The 19,587-nt window shown below is 43.6% G+C and overlaps 6 non-coding genes across 6 annotated transcripts; all 6 read right to left on the bottom strand.

Annotated features, from left to right (window-relative positions):
- Window positions 1-567: 567 nt before the first annotated feature.
- Window positions 568-757, bottom strand: LOC141200957 (U2 spliceosomal RNA). Its single transcript, XR_012272627.1, has one exon. It is a non-coding gene; the product is annotated as a U2 spliceosomal RNA (small nuclear RNA).
- Window positions 758-3,172: 2,415 nt separating this feature from the next.
- Window positions 3,173-3,362, bottom strand: LOC141200836 (U2 spliceosomal RNA). The gene has a single exon (XR_012272544.1). It is a non-coding gene; the product is annotated as a U2 spliceosomal RNA (small nuclear RNA).
- Window positions 3,363-9,474: 6,112 nt separating this feature from the next.
- On the bottom strand, window positions 9,475-9,664 carry LOC141200898 (U2 spliceosomal RNA). The gene has a single exon (XR_012272590.1). It is a non-coding gene; the product is annotated as a U2 spliceosomal RNA (small nuclear RNA).
- Window positions 9,665-15,830: 6,166 nt separating this feature from the next.
- Window positions 15,831-16,021, bottom strand: LOC141200220 (U2 spliceosomal RNA). Its single transcript, XR_012271947.1, has one exon. It is a non-coding gene; the product is annotated as a U2 spliceosomal RNA (small nuclear RNA).
- Window positions 16,022-17,136: 1,115 nt separating this feature from the next.
- LOC141200219 (U2 spliceosomal RNA) lies at window positions 17,137-17,327 on the bottom strand. The gene has a single exon (XR_012271946.1). It is a non-coding gene; the product is annotated as a U2 spliceosomal RNA (small nuclear RNA).
- A 1,115-nt stretch (window positions 17,328-18,442) lies between these two features.
- LOC141200218 (U2 spliceosomal RNA) lies at window positions 18,443-18,633 on the bottom strand. The gene has a single exon (XR_012271945.1). It is a non-coding gene; the product is annotated as a U2 spliceosomal RNA (small nuclear RNA).
- Between the last annotated feature and the right edge of the window lie 954 nt (window positions 18,634-19,587).

Raw genomic sequence — 19,587 nt, 5'->3', positions numbered from 1 at the left:
CTTTTTGGGTTGGTTTCTCTTTTATAGTCTGCAGGCATTAAATGAAAGAAGTCAGTGTTCCAGCAGAGGGAGACAACGTTTCACAAAAGGCATTGTAGCAAACCAAAAAAGAAATTTTAAGCGCAGCAGAGTAACCAGCTCACATACCTGTTAGCTCAGGTGAGTTTAAAAGGCTGCTGTTGATAACAAGGGCATTTGCTAAATAGATGGTGTGTGTGCAACAATATACTGAAAGGTCAATTATATTGTGCAGCTTATCTCACCACCTGTAGTTATTTAGGTGAAAGCTCCAAAATGCTTGCCTAATATGTCTGTTTATCCAAAAGGAAGTAAAGAGGGAGAGCTAGATAGATAGCATTGCATTACATTACATGGCAATGCAATGCACAGTTGCTGAAGTTGAACCAAAATGAGCTTGTCATCTGGCATCTGCAACTTTTAACATGAAAAATCCAATGAGGAGAAGAAAAGCAAAGCCAAAGAGTCCATCCCAAAATCCGACAAACAAGCAAAATGAACAAAAAGCATTGAATTCAATTCTTTCTGATTTCAGAAACTGCATTAAAGAAGGGGTGCACCGGTCCTGGAGATACTGCAATACCAGGTCAATGCGTGGAGTGGACAGAGCAAGCTCTTTTTCCATCTCCCTGTTCTAAAAATCCATTTAATATATGGTCCCCAGATAGGGGACGTATGAGATATTAAACTGATAAGAACAGATTTTTTTTTTTTTTTTTTCCAAACACTCAGAAATTAAGTTTTATAATCTTAAATCATATATCACCAAACTCAAGATTTTAGTTCCATCATCGTGTTTAGATATTATATTTATATTTTTTCATTTGAATTAATATATATAAAGTTAAACATAACAATTCGTTTGCAGTTTCAACAGTTTCCAAACAAATCACAACTGACATTACTTCACCCGGTTTCCCAAACTAAATATCCCCTTTTTCTCTTTTACTTTCCTCCCAACAAAACCCCTTAACTTCTTTTCTTCCTCCTCATGCTCTAACCGCATCTGTTCCCAATCATACTCTTCCTCATCATCTCTGAAAGTCACCACCTTCTCCAACACTTTACCCTTTTCCTCTTTTACTTCTTTCTTTTCACCAGATACTTTCCTTGATCCACAATTTTCCTGTACCGTTACCTTTTTCTTCAATTTCACCTTTAAACTTTCAACTTCTTTTCCCTGCTTATTCTCCTCTATAATTATCGCATCAACTTCCTTCTTCATTTTATCACCAATATCTTCCTTTTGTCCTCCAAAGTTCTTTTCAAAAGTTCCTTTGCTGCTTTCCATGTAACAATACCCAGAACTCCCGTTTACCATAATCCTCCCATTATGCAAATTTTCTTCTCCTGTTGTCCACACCAAAAAACGTCTCTTTCCGTTCCAAATACCAACTTTGTTCCTGTATAATTTCTGAAACTTTACCATCTTACATTTAGATTCCAAAAAAACCATTATCTCCTCTATTTCCACAAACGGATTGTCCATGTAAATTATCACACTCTTCGGTTTCCCCATGAATGATGCACTTACTCCAATTTTCCCAGAATCCTCTTCACTCCAGCCTTTGAAAAAATGAATGCACTTTTCCTCAGAAACTAGAGTCACATCACAAACTTTACCTTGCTTTATTTCTTGCATACAGTAGATATCCTTCTCCAAAACTTCATATTTCCTCAAAATTTCCAGAATCCATTTTTCTTCCAAAAAAGTTTCTTCCGTCTCCCGTTTCACAAAAAAACGTAAGCATCTCTTCTTTTTCCAAAACTCCATCTCAACGATCCGTTTTCCTTCCGTTTTTTCCTTTTAATCCTCCAAATGTTGCCACCACAGCTATGTGTGGTGACAAGGTGATCGCCTCTCGTTGCCCAGGGACTAATCCGACTCCCTAATAGCAGCAGGGGGGTTTAGCTCCACCGATAAGTGTAGCGATCCCCCCAGGCCAAGGAGCCGGGTACCCCAAGCGCCTCCCAGCCAAGACCAAGGCAGAAACCGCTAGATCACTGCACTTGATCTTAGCCAAAAGGCCGAGAAGCGATAACCAGAATTGGTTTCGAACTACGGAGCCACCCAAGGATCCTGAAGAGTCCATTTGTGGAGATGAGCTCCTGGACTCCCGTTAAGAAGACATGTTGTCAACCTCTAGATCCCTTACATGCCTGCACTTTTCGGCTTGCTGCTGCTGCAATCCACGCGTTTTAGATCTGCATAACTCCACCTCTTTAAACACAGCACCCTCACCCCCTGCTGTTCCCACCCGCCTCAACACCATTGGAAGGGAGGAGAACCAATTAAGGCGGGGGGTGGGGTGGAACGAGCAGCTGTCTACCCTTAGCAGGAGGGCTGCTGATTACTTACCTCTCCTGCTGCTGCTGGCTGTCCAGCAGCAGACTGAAGGTGGCTGCTGCTGAGCGCAGGTATATAAAGGCTCAGAGCCTATTATGACACGCGCAGCCAGCGTTCCATTGCCACATTCCATCTACTGCAGGCAGGATACCTGGCTGGCTGAATGTCGCTGAGAAGCTCATAGAGACCGCCATAAGCAACAGTTTAACAGAATGCCACAGACTAATCAACCAAACTTTTTGGGTTGGGTTCTCTTTTATAGTCTGCAGGCATTAATTGAAAGAAGTCAGTGTTCCAGCAGAGGGAGACAACGTTTCAGAAAAGGCATTGTAGCAAACCAAAAAGGAAATTTTAAGCGCAGCAGAGTAACCGGCTCACATACCTGTTAGCTCAGGTGAGTTTAAAAGGCTGCTGTTGATAACAAGGGCATTTGCTAAATAGATGGTGTGTGTGCAACAATATACTGAAAGGTCAATTATATTGTGCAGCTTATCTCACCACCTGTAGTTATTTAGGTGAAAGCTCCAAAATGCTTGCCTAATATGTCTGTTTATCCAAAAGGAAGTAAAGAGGGAGAGCTAGAAAGATAGCATTGCATTACATTACATTACATGGCAATGCAATGCACAGTTGCTGAAGTTGAACCAAAATGAGCTTGTAATCTGGCTTCTGCAACTTTGAACATGAAAAATCCAATGAGGAGAAGAAAAGCAAAGCCAAAGAGTCCATCCCAAAATCCGACAAACAAGCAAAATGAACAAAAAACATTGAATTCAATACTTTCTGATTTTAGAAACTGCATTAAAGAAGGGGTGCACCGGTCCTGGAGATACTGCAATACCAGGTCAATGCGTGGAGTGGACAGAGCAAGCTCTTTTTCCATCTCCCTGTTCTAAAAATCCATTTAATATATGGTCCCCAGATAGGGGACGTATCAGATATTAAACTGATAAGAACAGATTTTTTTTTTTTTTTTTAACCACTCAGGTTTAGATATAAGCAAACAGTTAACCAGACTTCGTCATAAGTTATACTGCCACTTCATAAACATCATTGTGGTTTCTTTATTAAAGTATTATTCAACAAAAATACAAACAAGTAATCCTATGCCAGAGACATTTCCAGAAAAAATATCAACGGTATTTAACCATATCCTGCCACTTAAGGTATTTCCACACACCTTCAGAATCTGTTCCACCACCACCACCTTCTCTTGTATCCCACAAATAGATTACATATAGTTTTGCTAAGATCAACCTAATACAATCATTTACTGTTAAATTTACCTTTTTAAACACACACAAATTTCTCACATCCCACAAGCTCTCCTGCACACACACCATAATAAACCACATCATCCTTTCTTGGCCACGACGACTAGCACCAAAACCAAACATAGCCACTCTCCAATCAATAAACTTCACACCAGCAATCCCTTTACACAGTCCACCCACACCTTTCCACACATCATACGCAAAATTACAATCCCACATAAGGTGCCTCACCGTCTCATTCGCTCCACAACCATCCCTTGGACATACTGCAGATCTTATGAGATCTCTTTTCTTCTGAAAATCCCTCACTGGCAAAATATTATGAAGGCCCATCCAAACTATATCTCGCTGTCTATTCGACACACCTTGAATGCTTAACTTCTTCCATACCCGCGCAACTTCCATAGAACGCAATCCCACCACATTACTCTCACACTCATTCACACACATCTTCCCCATCACCTTCTTAACAAACGTAAAGTCTTTCATTGCAACTGCTAACAAATCATTCTTCCTCACAAACTTCTCAATCAAACCATACCACTCAGGACACTTAAACGCAACAGGCACATTCTTATCACGCTTCACCCAATTCAGACCATACAGCATCCATCCAGCCAAATACTTACACATAAATGCCCCTTTATTATTCTTCCCAATCAAAATGACCGTAGTCTTAATAAAATGCAATGTTAGAAACACTTCAATATTCGGAAACTTTAGTCCCCCATACAAATATTGCTTAAACAAAATCTCTCTCTTAAGTCTTTCCATCCTACTGCCCCAAAAAAACACAAAAATTAGTTTCTCCACTTTTTTAATTTTCCTATAGGGCACTGGAAAAATACAAGAAACATAAAGCAAAATAGGGAGAATAACAGCCTTAATAATAAGAACCTTCCCTACCAAAGACAAAGAACGTAACTTCCAAAAATTCATCTTCCGCACAATCCGCTCACCACATTCATCCCAACTCTCATAACCTTTCAAATCATCATTAAAAAAAACTCCCAACACTTTAATTGCACCATCCACACCAGCCACACCATCCATCTTAATCCTATTGTCACCAAAACATTTAAACATGCATTTGTTCCAATTCACACGAAACGCTGACGCGCCACAAAAAAAATTCAACAACAATTTTACTCTCTCCATAGAGGCCACACTCTCACTCACCACTACTACATCATCCATATATCCTAAGACTTTCACAGTCATTCCACCACTCCCTGGCACTAACAAACCACGCACCACTTTCTCTTTCCGAATCATACACAGCAGTGGCTCAATCACACACACAAATAATACCGGTGACATGGGACAACCTTGCCTCACACCAGACCTAATACACACTTTCTCACTCAAAAACCCATTCACCAGAAATTCACTCACCACCTCCCCATACAATCCTCTCACGGCACGCACAAATTTCTCCGGAAAACCCATTCTACGCAAAACCTCAAATAGAAACACATGAGACACGCGATCAAACGCCTTTTCAAAGTCAACAGCCATCACCATACACTTCTGCTTTCTTACTTTACAATCCCACAACACATCTCTTAAAAGACACAGATTATCCGTCATACATCTACCAGGCACTGCAAACACTTGATCTTTACCAATCACATCAGCTACAACCACACGCATCCGACACGCCAAAATTTTACTGAATACCTTGTAATCGGCGTTCAGAAGCGTAATTGGCCTCCAATTACTCAAACACCTTTTATCCCCTTTCTTATGGATTAAGACCACCACTCCCTCCTTCATTGAACCCGCAAGCATCCCATTCTCCCACATAAACTGACACACTTCCACTAAATCCATACCCATCACTTCCCACATCATAACATATAGCTCCACAGGCAAACCATCCTTCCCAGGCGTCACATTTTTCCTTGCACCAAACACCGCTTTCTTAACTTCCTCCTCAATCACTGCCTCACATAGACCAGAACATCCATCCTTATCCACCTTACAATCCAAAGTCTTAAGCACTTCTTCTTTCAAACTCTCATCCACCCACTTCCTGCCAAACAACTCAGCATAAAACGTGACCACTTCCTTCATTACATCCTCCCCACTCACACAAACACCATCCACATCAAAAATCTCCTCCATACCCTCCTTCTTACCATTTATTTTTTTAAAGAAATATCTTGAACACTTTTCATCTTTATCAAGATGGACCACCTTTGACCTAAAAATTATTTCCCTTCCCTTCCTCTCCAAAGTCCTCTTCAAATCCTCTCTCGCACTTCTTAACAAATCATCCACATCCACACCACACATCCTCATTTTCTCCAGCCATTCCACCCTCATCATTAAATCTTTATATTGACTCCTAACCATGGCAGCCTTTTTATAGCCCCATCGACGAAAAAACTTTTGCACTTCATACTTCATCCAACCCCACCACACCAACACACTTTCAAACTTACTCTTTTGAGATTTACACCAACTATATTTTTTCTTAAAATCATTCACAATTCTCTCATCCTCAAGCAAACTCACATTCAATTTCCACACACCTCTCCCATGCACCCGCCTTAAATCCCCTCTAAACTCACCTTTCAGGCACACATGGTCCGAAAAAGGAACTGAAAATTGAGAAAAACCATCACATATTATATTTTTAGAAAAAAACATCCTATCAATCCTAGATGTTATCACACCCCTGTCAGCTTTATAGGTTGGTGGTGGTGGCTTCCCCAAATAAACCTCAGCAGCATCAAAAAAGAAAAAATCAGAAATAATGTTTGCCAATTTTTTTCCTGAGGCATCAACTTTCCCCTCAGTTACACAGTTAAAATCACCTGTTACTATCACAGGGATCCTACCAGGTAATTCTAAACATAATTTATCTAATAAACTTAACCTGTCTTCTTTTTTTGTAGGACCATAAATATTTATAATTTTAACTTTCCACCCCCTCCCACACACAACTGCAGAGATGCAACGACCCACCTCTATTACCTTATAATATTCAAAAACAAAATTTCTATTATTTAATACTATCCCAACTCCATCATTTTTATTCCCACTAGAGCCAGACCAGATATGCTGGCCATATGGCCAATCAGCGTCTTCCAGGGGTTCTTCTATACCACACTCCTGTAGACACATAATATCAAAAGAATGGTTATGTAAGAAGTCCAGAATCACAGATCTTCTAACTCTAGACTTTAAAAGTCTTACATTAAGGGACGCAATGTCCCAATTTGGTTTAGAGACCATTCTTTGGCTCAAAAACCAGAAACACCAGTCTCAGCAAAAAAACATGCCTTCCTTATCCTTTGTCATCCGGCGAACTCCCACTTAGCTGAAAGATAGTGGACTCCAAATTCTCCTCCAGGTAAGCCGTTGATGCAGGAGAAAGAGAAACCACTGGGTAATCCCGCTCACTCACCGGACTTGCCACGCATTGGCTACTTGATGGTTCAGACAACCGGGCCCTTTTATTCTTAGCGCAGTCCGGTTCCTCAGAAGACCTCACCCCAGTCTCAGTGAAGTCTCCTTGACCTCCAGCTCCCTCTTCATCCATAATTTCACTGCTCCAACTGAGAGCCGGGTCCCCTGGGATTTCCAAGGCTCCCTCACGTTCTTCACAAAAGGAGTCAATGAAACCCCCCTGATAGGAAGAAATGTCCATCTCAGCTGCCAGAACCTTTTCCACTCTCCCGGGCTCCACCAGTAGGTCAGCAGACGCCCTCACTGGAGCAGTCTCCACACGCTGTTCCACTACCTTCACCCTGGAAGAAACTGCGGCCTCAGGTGCCACACTCTTAGGCCTCGGAGAGTTCGAGACCACCTCAGAGTATGCCCTTGCCTTGCCCTCGTTCGCACGACGAGTACAATCCTTAAAGGCATGCCCCTCCATACCACAAGCATTGCAAACAATTGGATTGGTACAGTCCTTAGCAACATGCCCACTTTGGTTGCACTTGGAGCAAACAGGCACAGCAGTACAAACCTCTTGTAAGTGTCCGTACTTCTTACATTTCCTGCAAAAAACTGGGGCCTCAGGAAAGAAGAGAATACCCCTATCTCTCCCGATAGAGAAACTTTGGGGAGGGTAATGAACACCTCCAGGCTCCGAAGAACTTTCCCCAAATCTGACAAAATATCTGTATTTGCCAGTCCATAAGTTCTCCTCGTTCATGATTTTGTGACTGTTGCTCACAAAGTCACAATGCCTCTTAAGAAAAGTCGCAATGTCATGTTCGTGCACAAAGGGATTATACATAAATATGACTAGGGGAACATCACCTTTGGAGTACAAGACTGTAAAAGTCAAACCATGCAAGGTTGGATTCTTTTCCTGCTCCCTCAACTTCTTATACAGGTTCCGGCAAGCCGCCATAGATTGCAGCACCAAGACATACCGTCCTTCTTTCCGGGATTCCTGCAGGCAGACGATGTTCTCTCTTGTCACTTCCAGGATTTTGAAGATCACCTCGTGCACCATATACGACAGATTGAAACGCTCTCTGACAGCAGCATCAACTTCAATGCGGAATGCATTGCGAACCCGATTGTCATCGGTCCCAGCATAGCGTATCTTCACGCCCATTATGATCACTCTCTCGTTCCTCCTCGTTCTCCCCCTAAAGCAGCAACCGCCTTAAGCCATCAAGATGGCGATGCCGGAAGGCCAAGGGAAAACACTCAAGGACCCCAGATAAGACACTTGGTCTTAGCCAAAAGGCCGAGAAGCGATAACCAGAATTGGTTTCGAACTACGATGCCACCCAAGGATCCTGAAGAGTCCATTTGTGGAGATGAGCTCCTGGACTCCCGTTAAGAAGACATGTTGTCAACCTCTAGATCCCTTACATGCCTGCACTTTTCGGCTTGCTGCTGCTGCAATCCACGCGTTTTAGATCTGCATAACTCCACCTCTTTAAACACAGCACCCTCACCCCCTGCTGTTCCCACCCGCCTCAACACCGTTGGAAGGGAGGAGAACCAATTAAGGCGGGAGGTGGGGTGGAACGAGCAGCTGTCTACCCTTAGCAGGAGGGCTGCTGATTACTTACCTCTCCTGCTGCTGCTGGCTGTCCAGCAGCAGACTGAAGGTGGCTGCTGCTGAGCGCAGGTATATAAAGGCTCAGAGCCTATTATGACACGCGCAGCCAGCGTTCCATTGCCACATTCCATCTACTGCAGGCAGGATACCTGGCTGGCTGAATGTCGCTGAGAAGCTCACAGAGACCGCCATAAGCAACAGTTTAAGAGAATGCCACAGACTAATCAACCAAACTTTTTGGGTTGGGTTCTCTTTTATAGTCTGCAGGCATTAATTGAAAGAAGTCAGTGTTCCAGCAGAGGGAGACAACGTTTCAGAAAAGGCATTGTAGCAAACCAAAAAGGAAATTTTAAGCGCAGCAGAGTAACCAGCGCACATACCTGTTAGCTCAGGTGAGTTTAAAAGGCTGCTGTTGATAACAAGGGCATTTGCTAAATAGATGGTGTGTGTGCAACAATATACTGAAAGGTCAATTATATTGTGCAGCTTATCTCACCACCTGTAGTTATTTAGGTGAAAGCTCCAAAATGCTTGCCTAATATGTCTGTTTATCCAAAAGGAAGTAAAGAGGGAGAGCTAGAAAGATAGCATTGCGTTACATTACATGGCAATGCAATGCACAGTTGCTGAAGTTGAACCAAAATGAGCTTGTCATCTGGCTTCTGCAACTTTGAACATGAAAAATCCAATGAGGAGAAGAAAAGCAAAGCCAAAGAGTCCATCCCAAAATCCGACAAACAAGCAAAATGAACAAAAAACATTGAATTCAATACTTTCTGATTTTAGAAACTGCATTAAAGAAGGGGTGCACCGGTCCTGGAGATACTGCAATACCAGGTCAATGCGTGGAGTGGACAGAGCAAGCTCTTTTTCCATCTCCCTGTTCTAAAAATCCATTTAATATATGGTCCCCAGATAGGGGACGTATCAGATATTAAACTGATAAGAACAGATCAGGTTTCAACATATTTTATTATGTGCGTAAAAGATGGTTTACAATCAAAAACAGCAACACAAATACATTAATAAAACACAGAATTCCACCCATAAAAACCCCATATACGATTAGCATCCCTTCTCCCAATACATTTGACATCCCTCAAGTAATAAATATACATCTGACTAAAAGCAATTTTAAGACAATCCTTCACAGAAATAGCATCACGTTTAAAAAGTAAAATATTGCGTGCCTTCCAAAGGGCGTCTTTAAAACAGTTAATCATACACCAACATATACAATACTGTTGAGGGGTCGGACATTTAAAAAGGCCATGTAAAACATATTCATGGTTAAAATCTCTTAAACCGCAAGTCCATTTTAAAAGAATCCCAACTTTGTGCCAAAGTTCCTGTGCAAACGGGCAATTCCACATAAGGTGCAAGGTGGTTTCGTCATTAACACATGAGTCTCTGGGGCATTTGGCTCTGGCCACCAGGCCTCTCCTGTGTTGAAACTCTCTGGTGGGGAGGCACTGGTGGACCACCATCCATGCGATGTCCTTATGTCCATTTGCTAAGAATTTCCCGAAGACATTCTTCCAAACTTGCTTCGACCTCTCTTCTGAGAAATTTACTATGGGGGTCACATCTTCATTCCTCCTCAGAAAAGATAAAAGCTTCTTGCGGTCTTTAAAAATGTCCATTTTAAAATCACCAAGGCTATAAAATCGAACAGTCTTTTCTAAGATTGCTTGGTGTTTGGGGGGGCATAGTAAAACAGGGGAATTCAACGACAACTTAAACCATCTTTTAAAAATCATCCCACAAGTATATTTTAAAAAATAACTTAGCGCACTATTACCATTAAAATGTTTGAAACAAAAGCAGAAATAATTTAAATACAAATAAATATGTAAGTCGGGGACATCCCTTCCGCCGTTCATTTTATTCTTCCTCATTATTTCTCGCCTTAATTTTTCCATTTTGGAGTTCCATAAAAACATAAAGATCATCCTAGTCATTTTTTTAATTAAAACATCAGAGGGGGGGTACACCATAGCTATATACAGTATGAGGGGTAACAACACTGATTTTATAATTAAAATTTTCCCCTCCATTGTTAGGGACCTCAAACCCCAAAATGATATTTTCTTTGACATTTTTTCTATGACATTCTCCCAGCTTTGAGTTCCCACATTCTCCTCGTTAAAAACAACTCCAAGAATTTTTACATTGTCTCGTTTTATAGTGAGCTGCGGGAGTTGGGCGGTGTCCCAGGATCCCAAAGTCAGACATTCAGATTTATTTAAATTAAGTTTAAAACCGGATGCCTGGGAAAAAAAATCAATGCGCAACACCGCCCTCCGGAGGGAAGCAGGGTCCACGCACACAACCGTCACGTCATCCATGTAGCCAAAGACTCTCACATCACTGCCACCTCCGCCAGGAACAGGAACCCCTCTAATCACTTTGTCTTTCCTTATTGCGCTCAGCAGGGGCTCCATGGCGCAGATGAACAGGATGGGCGACAAGGGGCATCCCTGCTTCACTCCGGACTCAAGGGGAACTCCATCTGTTAAAAAGCCATTAAGAGAAATTTGACTAAAACAATTTTTATATAAAATCTTAATACAATTTAAAAGCATATTAGGGATACCCATTCTTTTTAAAACTCTAAAAAGAAATCTATGAGAGACTCTATCGAAAGCTTTTTCAAAATCTAGGGCTAAAAGAGCTACATTTTGACCCCGGTCTCTGGAATACCAAATTACATCCCTTAATACGTTTAAAACCTCTGAAATACTTCTGCCTGGTACACTACAAACCTGCTCAGGCTGGATTAGTTTGGCAATGACATTCCTGAGCCGGTTTGCAATCACCTTAGCAAGTACCTTGTAATCGACGTTTAGGAGAGTTATGGGTCTCCAATTCGCTAGAGCACTGCGATCACCTTTTTTATATATCAAAGACACCACTCCTCTCCTCCACGAAAATGGCAACTGTTCACAAATAAAAACTTCTTTAAAAAGCATAAAAAGGTCCTCTTTTAAAATGTCCCAAAAAGTAAGGTAAAACTCTACAGGTAGTCCGTCACACCCAGGTGCTTTACCCTTAGAGAAACTTTTAAAAACATAAAATAATTCCTCTAAAACAATATCGCGTTCTAAAAACTCCTGGTCTGTAAAATTTAACTTAAAATCGAGATCATTAAGAGCATCAGATAAAAAGGACTCATCTATACACTTTTTACTAAAAAGATGCTTATAAAAGTTAAAAGTAGCATTCAACATTCCCTGCATAGATGTTTCACCCTCTAGATTTGTGATCACTTCTCTTTTATCCATGACTTTTTTGAAGAAGAAGCGAGAGCACTTCTCCCCCTCCTCCAAGTGCTGCACTCTAGAGTTAAAAATAATCTCTTTCCCCTTTGTGTCTATGCAGTTCTGAATTTCAGTTTTTAGGCTAGCAATATCATCTCCCACCTCCACCCCTAGCTCTTTGAATTTAAAAAGTGTTTGTAGTTTGGTGTTAAGATCACTAAAACATCTTTTTTTCTCTCTAGCTTTACGTCTCCCTGCTTTTATAAAAAACATTCTGACTTTTTTTTTCAAATTTTCCCACCAGGTTGCCATAGGGGCATCAGAAGGTTTTTGTCGCCGCCAGGCTTGATAGGCTTTACCAAAGTCTTGTCGAATCAGAGGGTCCTCCAGCAGGTATGTACTTAGACGCCAGAGGCCCCTGTTGACCCTCTGTTCATCCCGATATTCTAGATGCACCTCCAAGCCCTTATGGTCAGAAAATATATTTGATGTTAAAACACATTTTACAGGGTTAAAATCATCTGATAGGAAAATAAAATCGATCCTGGAGGACACCCCTCTTCCGGACCACGTATAACCAGGGTCCGTCGGCAGGAGTGACCTCCACGCATCGCATAATTTAAAATCAGTTATAAAATCTTTCAATAGATGACATGACTTATCCAATTTGCGTAAAGGGTCACCCCCTGCTCGTTGTTCACTAGCACAAAGACAATTAAAATCACCCCCTACGATCAGGGGAGATGACCCAGTACAGTACAATGGCAATATCCCAAATAAATTAATTCTCTCTTGCTTATCAGGGGGAGCATAAATATTCATTACACGTAGGGTAAAACCATTAAATTTAAAATGCACTAAAACCACTCTGCCTGGTACTATTTCTGTGACAGCATTTATAGTAATATTTCTCCCACGACAGAGGAAGCCCACCCCCGCTGACTTGTTGTCATTGGAGCCAGACCAGATGGAGGGCCCCAGTCTCCAATCTGTCTTGATATCATTATAATTTAGTGCATGTTGTATTCCGCATTCCTGTAATAAACATATGTCAAAGTCAGTGGTTTCTAAATACTTGAATAGAGCAGCCCTACGAACTGGGCTCTTTAATGACCTCACATTCAGTGAGACAAGTCTTAATGTGGGCATTCATAGGTCAGGGTGGTGGATCTTCCATGAGGACACCTGACTCAAAGCCCTGTATATCAAATTGCTCCAGGACATCCGGGCTAGAGGACCCAAACGACTCGATATTCTGTGAGCCGGCGGTTGCCCCCTCGTAGGTCACGGTTCCCAGCCACATTCCAGGAGACGCTGGGGCTTCGACATTCCGTCTCTTTTTCGGGGCAGACTCCACTAGGTCACTGGTGCAGTCCTCCTCTTCCTCCACCTCCTCCAGGGGGGGAGACTGGTCCATCAGGACAAGATCAGCAACACAGATTTCCTGATGTTCGCCACCTAGAAGCAAAGCCCCCTCATCTGGCTGGCTAATCGCCCTGGAAGATCCTGAGGCCATCGCTGCGTGGTCCCCTGTAGCCAACCGCACAGGGGCACCACCCTCCAGCCCAACAGGATCGGTATCGGGAACCATCGATACGGAGGATACCCTCCCAGAAGGAGGACCCCCCCGCTCCGGTCCATGCGAGGTCCGCCCATCGTTAAGGGACTTCGATGCAGGTGCCGCCCCAGAGGGGCCTCCGGCTCCCTGCTCCATCCCAGCCTTCTCGCCCTTCGAACCGCCCTCCGACGCCGGCCTGCCAGTGAAGACCGGTGGGCGCATCGGCTCAGCTTCAGAAGATGCAGCTTCTGCGTAGGTCCTGGTCCTGTTGGGGCATCCTCGGAACATGTGCCCCGCCTCACCGCAGAGATTACATTTACTCCCAGCGGGACAGTCCTTCATTAAATGTCCGTAACAGCTGCAATTATTGCAGCGGTCTACTTTCCTGCCCGTGCAGGACGTTTGGGTATGACCCATTTGTCCACAGTTCCTGCAACATACTGGCATTCCAGGATAAAATAAGTAGCCTCTGCTCTTACCGATTACGAAGGTTGAGGGAGGGTGTAGCATTCCTCCCACTCCACTAAGGTCCCTCTTTAGACGGGCCATATACCTTCTCTTGCCGCACCAGAAGCCTACCGCGTTCTTCACAGTACCCAGGTATCTCAGATCATCACAATAGCGGGTAAGGTAGGTCGAGATGTCTGCAGCTTCCACAAAGGGGTTCGGGAAATGCACCACGATGGGGATCTCGTCATAAGCATACAAGAGACAAAAGGTTAGTCCATCCAATTCATCTAAGTAGTTTTTCTCGTTTACCTTTTGTACGAGTTGCTGACAGCATCCCTGGCTCTTGAAGGTGATGGTGTATGTCCCCTTGTACTCGTTGTCCTGGAAGCAGAATATGTCTTCCCGCCGAAACTCCAGAACTCCAAGAAGAATCCTATGGCAGATGTAGTCCAAATTCTTCTCCATCCTCGATGCTGCTCCAACTTCAATCCTCACGGTGTTCCGCATCCGGGCATCACCCGATGAATATGTGAGCGTTGCCGGCATCCTTCACTCAGGAACGTACCGACTCTTCTCTCTGAAAGGCGCAAGCCTTCATGGGATCCCTTCCCGTTGCTCCCGGACTAATCCTTCCTCCCAATAGCAGCAGGGGGGTTAAGTCCCTCCGAAGAGGAACGATCCCCCCAGGCCGAGAGAAAGGGTACCAAGAGCACCTCACAGGCAAGACCACACAGGTAAACCTGATAGATCGTGCCAAAAGGCCGAGAAGCGATAACCAGAATTGGTTTCAAACTACGGAGCCACCCAAGGATCCTGAAAAGTCCATTTGTGGAGATGAGCTCCTGGACTCCCGTTAAGAAGACATGTTGTCAACCTCTAGATCCCTTACGTGCCTGCACTTTTCGGCTTGCTGCTGCTGCAATCCACGCGTTTTAGATCTGCATAACTCCACCTCTTTAAACACAGCACCTTCACCCCCTGCTGTTCCCACCCGCCTCAACACCGTTGGAAGGGAGGAGAACCAATTAAGGCGGGGGGTGGGGTGGAACGAGCAGCTGTCTACCCTTAGCAGGAGGGCTCCTGATTACATACCTCTCCTGCTGCTGCTGCTGCTGGCTGTCCAGCAGCAGACTGAAGGTGGCTGCTGCTGTGCACAGGTATATAAAGGCTCAGAGCCTATTATGACATGCGCAGCCAGCGTTCCATTGCCACATTCCATCTACTGCAGGCAGGATACCTGGCTGGCTGAATGTCGCTGAGAAGCTCACAGAGACCGCCATAAGCAACAGTTTAACAGAATGCCACAGACTAATCAACCAAACTTTTTGGGTTGGGTTCTCTTTTATAGTCTGCAGGCATTAAATGAAAGAAGTCAGTGTTCCAGCAGAAGGAGACAACGTTTCAGAAAAGGCATTGTAGCAAACCAAAAAAGAAATTTTAAGCGCAGCAGAGTAACCAGCGCACATACCTGTTAGCTCAGGTGAGTTTAAAAGGCTGCTGTTGATAACAAGGGCATTTGCTAAATAGATGGTGTGTGTGCAACAATATACTGAAAGGTCAATTATATTGTGCAGCTTATCTCACCACCTGTAGTTATTTAGGTGAAAGCTCCAAAATGCTTGCCTAATATGTCTGTTTATCCAAAAGGAAGTAAAAAGGGAGAGCTAGAAAGATAGCATTGCATCACATTACATGGCAATGCAATGCACAGTTGCTGAAGTTGAACCAAAATGAGCTTGTAATCTGGCTTCTGCAACTTTGAACATGAAAAATCCAATGAGGAGAAGAAAAGCAAAGCCAAAGAGTCCATCCCAAAATCCGACAAACAAGCAAAATGAACAAAAAACATTGAATTCAATTCTTTCTGATTTTAGAAACTGCATTAAAGAAGGGGTGCACCGGTCCTGGAGATACTGCAATACCAGGTCAATGCGTGGAGTGGACAGAGCAAGCTCTTTTTCCATCTCCCTGTTCTAAAAATCCATTTAATATATGGTCCCCAGATAGGGGACGTATCAGATATTAAACTGATAAGAACAGATACTACACTTGATCTTAGCCAAAAGGCCGAGAAGCGATAACCAGAATTGGTTTCAAACTACGGAGCCACCCAAGGATCCTGAAAAGTCCATTTGTGGAGATGAGCTCCTGGACTCCCGTTAAGAAGACATGTTGTCAACCTCTAGATCCCTTACATGCCTGCACTTTTCGGCTTGCTGCTGCTGCAATCCACGCGTTTTAGATCTGCATAACTCCACCTCTTTAAACACAGCACCTTCACCCCCTGCTGTTCCCACCCGCCTCAACACCGTTGGAAGGGAGGAGAACCAATTAAGGCGGGGGGTGGGGTGGAACGAGCAGCTGTCTACCCTTAGCAGGAGGGCTCCTGATTACATACCTCTCCTGCTGCTGCTGCTGCTGGCTGTCCAGCAGCAGACTGAAGGTGGCTGCTGCTGTGCACAGGTATATAAAGGCTCAGAGCCTATTATGACACGCGCAGCCAGCGTTCCATTGCCACATTCCATCTACTGCAGGCAGGATACCTGGCTGGCTGAATGTCGCTGAGAAGCTCACAGAGACCGCCATAAGCAACAGTTTAACAGAATGCCACAGACTAATCAACCAAACTTTTTGGGTTGGGTTCTCTTTTATAGTCTGCAGGCATTAAATGAAAGAAGTCAGTGTTCCAGCAGAAGGAGACAACGTTTCAGAAAAGGCATTGTAGCAAACCAAAAAAGAAATTTTAAGCGCAGCAGAGTAACCAGCGCACATACCTGTTAGCTCAGGTGAGTTTAAAAGGCTGCTGTTGATAACAAGGGCATTTGCTAAATAGATGGTGTGTGTGCAACAATATACTGAAAGGTCAATTATATTGTGCAGCTTATCTCACCACCTGTAGTTATTTAGGTGAAAGCTCCAAAATGCTTGCCTAATATGTCTGTTTATCCAAAAGGAAGTAAAAAGGGAGAGCTAGAAAGATAGCATTGCATCACATTACATGGCAATGCAATGCACAGTTGCTGAAGTTGAACCAAAATGAGCTTGTAATCTGGCTTCTGCAACTTTGAACATGAAAAATCCAATGAGGAGAAGAAAAGCAAAGCCAAAGAGTCCATCCCAAAATCCGACAAACAAGCAAAATGAACAAAAAACATTGAATTCAATTCTTTCTGATTTTAGAAACTGCATTAAAGAAGGGGTGCACCGGTCCTGGAGATACTGCAATACCAGGTCAATGCGTGGAGTGGACAGAGCAAGCTCTTTTTCCATCTCCCTGTTCTAAAAATCCATTTAATATATGGTCCCCAGATAGGGGACGTATCAGATATTAAACTGATAAGAACAGATACTACACTTGATCTTAGCCAAAAGGCCGAGAAGCGATAACCAGAATTGGTTTCAAACTACGGAGCCACCCAAGGATCCTGAAAAGTCCATTTGTGGAGATGAGCTCCTGGACTCCCGTTAAGAAGACATGTTGTCAACCTCTAGATCCCTTACATGCCTGCACTTTTCGGCTTGCTGCTGCTGCAATCCACGCGTTTTAGATCTGCATAACTCCACCTCTTTAAACACAGCACCTTCACCCCCTGCTGTTCCCACCCGCCTCAACACCGTTGGAAGGGAGGAGAACCAATTAAGGCGGGGGGTGGGGTGGAACGAGCAGCTGTCTACCCTTAGCAGGAGGGCTCCTAATTACATACCTCTCCTGCTGCTGCTGCTGCTGGCTGTCCAGCAGCAGACTGAAGGTGGCTGCTGCTGTGCACAGGTATATAAAGGCTCAGAGCCTATTATGACACGCGCAGCCAGCGTTCCATTGCCACATTCCATCTACTGCAGGCAGGATACCTGGCTGGCTGAATGTCGCTGAGAAGCTCACAGAGACCGCCATAAGCAACAGTTTAACAGAATGCCACAGACTAATCAACCAAACTTTTTGGGTTGGGTTCTCTTTTATAGTCTGCAGGCATTAAATGAAAGAAGTCAGTGTTCCAGCAGAAGGAGACAACGTTTCAGAAAAGGCATTGTAGCAAACCAAAAAAGAAATTTTAAGCGCAGCAGAGTAACCAGCGCACATACCTGTTAGCTCAGGTGAGTTTAAAAGGCTGCTGTTGATAACAAGGGCATTTGCTAAATAGATGGTGTGTGTGCAACAATATACTGAAAGGTCAATTATATTGTGCAGCTTATCTCACCACCTGTAGTTATTTAGGTGAAAGCTCCAAAATGCTTGCCTAATATGTCTGTTTATCCAAAAGGAAGTAAAAAGGGAGAGCTAGAAAGATAGCATTGCATCACATTACATGGCAATGCAATGCACAGTTGCTGAAGTTGAACCAAAATGAGCTTGTAATCTGGCTTCTGCAACTTTGAACATGAAAAATCCAATGAGGAGAAGAAAAGCAAAGCCAAAGAGTCCATCCCAAAATCCGACAAACAAGCAAAATGAACAAAAAACATTGAATTCAATTCTTTCTGATTTTAGAAACTGCATTAAAGAAGGGGTGCACCGGTCCTGGAGATACTGCAATACCAGGTCAATGCGTGGAGTGGACAGAGCAAGCTCTTTTTCCATCTCCCTGTTCTAAAAATCCATTTAATATATGGTCCCCAGATAGGGGACGTATCAGATATTAAACTGATAAGAACAGATACTACACTTGATCTTAGCCAAAAGGCCGAGAAGCGATAACCAGAATTGGTTTCAAACTACGGAGCCACCCAAGGATCCTGAAAAGTCCATTTGTGGAGATGAGCTCCTGGACTCCCGTTAAGAAGACATGTTGTCAACCTCTAGATCCCTTACATGCCTGCACTTTTCGGCTTGCTGCTGCTGCAATCCACGCGTTTTAGATCTGCATAACTCCACCTCTTTAAACACAGCACCTTCACCCCCTGCTGTTCCCACCCGCCTCAACACCGTTGGAAGGGAGGAGAACCAATTAAGGCGGGGGGTGGGGTGGAACGAGCAGCTGTCTACCCTTAGCAGGAGGGCTCCTGATTACATACCTCTCCTGCTGCTGCTGCTGCTGGCTGTCCAGCAGCAGACTGAAGGTGGCTGCTGCTGTGCACAGGTATATAAAGGCTCAGAGCCTATTATGACACGCGCAGCCAGCGTTCCATTGCCACATTCCGTCTACTGCAGGCGGGATACCTGGATGGCTGAATGTCGCTGAGAAGCTCACAGAGACCGCCATAAGCAACAGTTTAACAGAATGCCACAGACTAATCAACCAAACTTTTTGGGTTGGGTTCTCTTTTATAGTCTGCAGGCATTAAATGAAAGAAGTCAGTGTTCCAGCAGAAGGAGACAACGTTTCAGAAAAGGCATTGTAGCAAACCAAAAAAGAAATTTTAAGCGCAGCAGAGTAACCAGCGCACATACCTGTTAGCTCAGGTGAGTTTAAAAGGCTGCTGTTGATAACAAGGGCATTTGCTAAATAGATGGTGTGTGTGCAACAATATACTGAAAGGTCAATTATATTGTGCAGCTTATCTCACCACCTGTAGTTATTTAGGTGAAAGCTCCAAAATGCTTGCCTAATATGTCTGTTTATCCAAAAGGAAGTAAAAAGGGAGAGCTAGAAAGATAGCATTGCATCACATTACATGGCAATGCAATGCACAGTTGCTGAAGTTGAACC

The sequence above is a fragment of the Phyllobates terribilis genome, unplaced genomic scaffold (assembly GCF_046119375.1).
Source record: "Phyllobates terribilis strain yellow unplaced genomic scaffold, ASM4611937v1 Scaffold_108__1_contigs__length_5656254, whole genome shotgun sequence".
Lineage (NCBI taxonomy): Eukaryota > Metazoa > Chordata > Amphibia > Anura > Dendrobatidae > Phyllobates > Phyllobates terribilis.
Note: the sequence above shows the minus strand (reverse complement) of the source record. Positions and strands in the feature narration are given on the sequence as shown.